Genomic DNA, 5000 nt, shown 5'->3' with positions numbered 1-5000 from the left:
GTAATCAATGCAGAGCCATCAAATTACAGAATATATATACAACTGTCCGTATACATGCTGAAAGAGTGTGCCCACAATGGGAACCACACGTCAGCCAGACACTCTCATCACGCACCACTCTCTGCTTCTAACGGGCGCACATACAATATGTAAGCACCAGCATGGAACAACATCCAGTGCATCCTCTCCGCCACATTACACAATCCACACTATCACAACCAGACCAGGAGGTCCATGCGGAAAATAGAATATCCCCCCCTTTCGACATCCACCATTGCGCAGATAAGGCACCAATACCCACACATGTCCTATACAACGGTGCACCCAACATCACAATAGTACCTCCTGTCACAGCGCACAAACAATGACATGAGTCAAAGACACAGGTCTGACACAAGCATAGAATTGGAGCGCCGCCTCTAATAAGCCAAAGGTGCATCCTGACGTGACAAATCTGATCATGTCACAAGCATTCACTTACTATAATCACTATCAACGAACCTGCTCCCCCCCCTTACACCTTTCCTTACAACAACGTGTAACCTAACCTAACCTAACCTAACCTATGTTGTGCCTTAACCTAACCTATGTTGTGCCTTAACCTAACCTATGTTGTGCCTTAACCTAACCTATGTTGTGCCTTAACCTAACCTATGTTGTGCCTTAACCTAACCTATGTTGTGCCTTAACCTAACCTATGTTGTGCCTTAACCTAACCTATGTTGTACCTTAACCTAACCCATGTTGTACCTTAACCTAACCCATGTTGTACCTTAACCTAACCCATGTTGTACCTTAACCTAACCCATGTTGTACCTTAACCTAACCCATGTTGTACCTTAACCTAACCCACGTTGTGCCTTAACCTAACCCACGTTGTGCCTTAACCTAACCCACGTTGTGCCTTAACCTAACCCACGTTGTGCCTTAACCTAACCCACGTTGTACCTTAACCTAACCCACGTTGTCCCCTAACCTAACCCACGTTGTCCCCTAACGTAACCCACGTTGTCCCCTAACGTAACCCACGTTGTCCCCTAACGTAACCCACGTTGTCGCCTAAACCTGCTCTGTAATTGTTATACGACTCGTTCAATTAGTGTAGTGTTGCCCACCCGCAACCCTCGCAATATAGTTCGCTACTCGCACTGCCCGCTCCCCTGTGTATCGCTTCATGTTAAACACCTTGCAAGTCTTGCTCACTTTCCACATGCTCCTGCTGTACACTGTAATGTGGATGGCAGCAGGACGTACATGCCGCCCCTCCCCACGTCCCCACCTTGCCCCCTGCCTTCGCAAGCTGGTTGGTGAGAACTTTGCATGTTCAATGCCCTTCGCATGCGACGTACTCAGGCTACGTTGTGGTGCGGCCTGTGTCAACTGTCCGCTAATGTCGTACGCGTAAACCACAATCTGTACTGCACATTCGTCCTTATGTACTGAATGATACATCGTGGCACATGTGTGACCGTACAACGACTGCGCCCAAAAACGGCGGACCATACAGTGCAAATATTGTGCACGCAGCTACGTGTCGTCTCCCTATGAGAGCTGGATTGCAGTGTGGTACGCCATAGAGACGTGTGGGAGGAACGGACGCCGTGGATGGCGATCAGCATGAGCTGTCTGTTGATGTATTCGGACCTAGTCGTCTCTCCTCACACACCGTGATGGCATGGTGCACCGCGTTCCATATCTGCGACATGCTACAGAGGCCGGTTGACAGTCGTTCGAGCAATGGACATCGCATACGTACGGGGGCCACCTTCCACGTATTGTCTAGGCGTGCACATTTTGTTGCGTGTATGTGGGCAGACGTAGTGTGGCGTGACACCTGACACAGGCATGCAATAATCGTTGAAGTTGCAAATGGCGATGGACGCCTGCGTTTTCTGGTGAAGTTACGCAAATGAACAAATGGTAACCTGTTGTGGTGCGGTTGTTCTCGCTAGGGGTGAATCGGTGATGGCGACGATAGGTTGAGGTACTAACCGGTTGTTCCAGCGATACCCACCATGCCGACGAAACTGAACGGCATCTGGGTGTGAAGCGATACGCGGCGGTGGCTGGGTGGGACCGTCCCCGGCCGGTGAGGGGGCGCCTCCCGGCGTGCTGGCCGCGCGGTGCGTGGGCGCACGCGCTACAGCCGGCTGGTGGGGGCGGCCAGTGGCAGGCGCGCCGGCCGACGGACGCGGCAGGCGTCGCAGCTGCGCGCCGGCGCACCCTGCGCGCGGCGCCGTGCGGCCAAAGTAGGTCCTCGCGGGCCCGGTGCGAAGCGCGGTGGACATCTTCAGTGTGCTGGTCCGATTGAGGACTGTGTGCGTTGAGGATGCGCCGCCGCCCGGCGCTCGGCGCCGCGACGCCGTCTGCTGCTCGGTCGCCCCAGCGGTTCTCGCTGGTGGTTTGTATCGCAGCTGTGCGGATGTGTTGGCGCGTGCGCTGTGCTGGGAGAGTTCGCTTCGGCACCCAAGTGGGGCTTTTGTCCTTCTGTGGCGCTGGCGTTGGAGCTGCCGGTCACCGTAGGTGGCGCGTGTTGTCTCCCGCCGGCAATGCCACGACAGCACGCTCCCGGGCCTCTGTCGGCAGCGGCAAGCTCAGTTGGGAGCACGGGTGGTCGCACCGAAAGCGTCTACTCGCCTAACTCCGGGCGATTGCGCCTCTCTCGAACCCGACCAAGTACTTGGGACGGCGCTGCGCGCCGCCGGGACCTGAGAGGGTTTCGAGGTGTATTGTGCAGGGGAGCTCAGCCTCCTCCTGTTTGCAGAATGATTGAGCGGACGCTTGCGTGTTCGCGCGGGCCCCCGGGACACACTCCCGGGCGGCCGGCTGCTCAGCTCTAGTTGACGCAGCTCCCTGGTTGATCCTGCCAGTAGTCATATGCTTGTCTCAAAGATTAAGCCATGCATGTCTCAGTACAAGCCGCATTAAGGTGAAACCGCGAATGGCTCATTAAATCAGTTATGGTTCCTTAGATCGTACCCACGTTACTTGGATAACTGTGGTAATTCTAGAGCTAATACATGCAAACAGAGTCCCGACCAGAGATGGAAGGGACGCTTTTATTAGATCAAAACCAATCGGTCGGCTCGTCCGGTCCGTTTGCCTTGGTGACTCTGAATAACTTTGGGCTGATCGCACGGTCCTCGTACCGGCGACGCATCTTTCAAATGTCTGCCTTATCAACTGTCGATGGTAGGTTCTGCGCCTACCATGGTTGTAACGGGTAACGGGGAATCAGGGTTCGATTCCGGAGAGGGAGCCTGAGAAACGGCTACCACATCCAAGGAAGGCAGCAGGCGCGCAAATTACCCACTCCCGGCACGGGGAGGTAGTGACGAAAAATAACGATACGGGACTCATCCGAGGCCCCGTAATCGGAATGAGTACACTTTAAATCCTTTAACGAGTATCTATTGGAGGGCAAGTCTGGTGCCAGCAGCCGCGGTAATTCCAGCTCCAATAGCGTATATTAAAGTTGTTGCGGTTAAAAAGCTCGTAGTTGGATTTGTGTCCCACGCTGTTGGTTCACCGCCCGTCGGTGTTTAACTGGCATGTATCGTGGGACGTCCTGCCGGTGGGGCGAGCCGAAGGCGTGCGACCGCCTCGTGCGTGCTCGTGCGTCCCGAGGCGGACCCCGTTGAAATCCTACCAGGGTGCTCTTTATTGAGTGTCTCGGTGGGCCGGCACGTTTACTTTGAACAAATTAGAGTGCTTAAAGCAGGCAAGCCCGCCTGAATACTGTGTGCATGGAATAATGGAATAGGACCTCGGTTCTATTTTGTTGGTTTTCGGAACCCGAGGTAATGATTAATAGGGACAGGCGGGGGCATTCGTATTGCGACGTTAGAGGTGAAATTCTTGGATCGTCGCAAGACGAACAGAAGCGAAAGCATTTGCCAAGTATGTTTTCATTAATCAAGAACGAAAGTTAGAGGTTCGAAGGCGATCAGATACCGCCCTAGTTCTAACCATAAACGATGCCAGCCAGCGATCCGCCGCAGTTCCTCCGATGACTCGGCGGGCAGCCTCCGGGAAACCAAAGCTTTTGGGTTCCGGGGGAAGTATGGTTGCAAAGCTGAAACTTAAAGGAATTGACGGAAGGGCACCACCAGGAGTGGAGCCTGCGGCTTAATTTGACTCAACACGGGAAACCTCACCAGGCCCGGACACCGGAAGGATTGACAGATTGATAGCTCTTTCTTGATTCGGTGGGTGGTGGTGCATGGCCGTTCTTAGTTGGTGGAGCGATTTGTCTGGTTAATTCCGATAACGAACGAGACTCTAGCCTGCTAACTAGTCGCGTGACATCCTTCGTGCTGTCAGCGATTACTTTTCTTCTTAGAGGGACAGGCGGCTTCTAGCCGCACGAGATTGAGCAATAACAGGTCTGTGATGCCCTTAGATGTTCTGGGCCGCACGCGCGCTACACTGAAGGAATCAGCGTGTCTTCCTAGGCCGAAAGGTCGGGGTAACCCGCTGAACCTCCTTCGTGCTAGGGATTGGGGCTTGCAATTGTTCCCCATGAACGAGGAATTCCCAGTAAGCGCGAGTCATAAGCTCGCGTTGATTACGTCCCTGCCCTTTGTACACACCGCCCGTCGCTACTACCGATTGAATGATTTAGTGAGGTCTTCGGACTGGTACGCGGCATTGACTCTGTCGTTGCCGATGCTACCGGAAAGATGACCAAACTTGATCATTTAGAGGAAGTAAAAGTCGTAACAAGGTTTCCGTAGGTGAACCTGCGGAAGGATCATTACCGACTAGACTGCATGTCTTTCGATGTGCGTGTCGTGTCGCGCAACACGCTACCTGTACGGCTCGCCGTAGCCGTGCGCCGCGTGCGGAACCACGCGTGCCTCTCAAAACTAGCGGCAATGTTGTGTGGTACGAGCGCTGAAGCGCTGGAGCGGCTGGCCTGCGGCACCTGGCGCCTGGCGCCGGTTTTGAATGACTTTCGCCCGAGTGCCTGTCCGCTCCGGTGTGGAGCCGTACGACGC

The 5000-nt window shown here is 54.3% G+C and overlaps 1 non-coding gene across 1 annotated transcript; it reads left to right on the top strand.

Annotated features, from left to right (window-relative positions):
* Positions 1 to 2850: 2850 nt before the first annotated feature.
* LOC124763030 lies at positions 2851 to 4759 on the top strand. Its single transcript, XR_007012636.1, has one exon. It is a non-coding gene; the product is annotated as a small subunit ribosomal RNA (ribosomal RNA).
* Positions 4760 to 5000: the final 241 nt, after the last annotated feature.

This window comes from Schistocerca piceifrons, unplaced genomic scaffold (genome assembly GCF_021461385.2).
Source record: "Schistocerca piceifrons isolate TAMUIC-IGC-003096 unplaced genomic scaffold, iqSchPice1.1 HiC_scaffold_615, whole genome shotgun sequence".
Classification (NCBI taxonomy): Eukaryota; Metazoa; Arthropoda; class Insecta; order Orthoptera; family Acrididae; genus Schistocerca; species Schistocerca piceifrons.
This window is presented reverse-complemented; position numbering and strand designations above follow the sequence as displayed.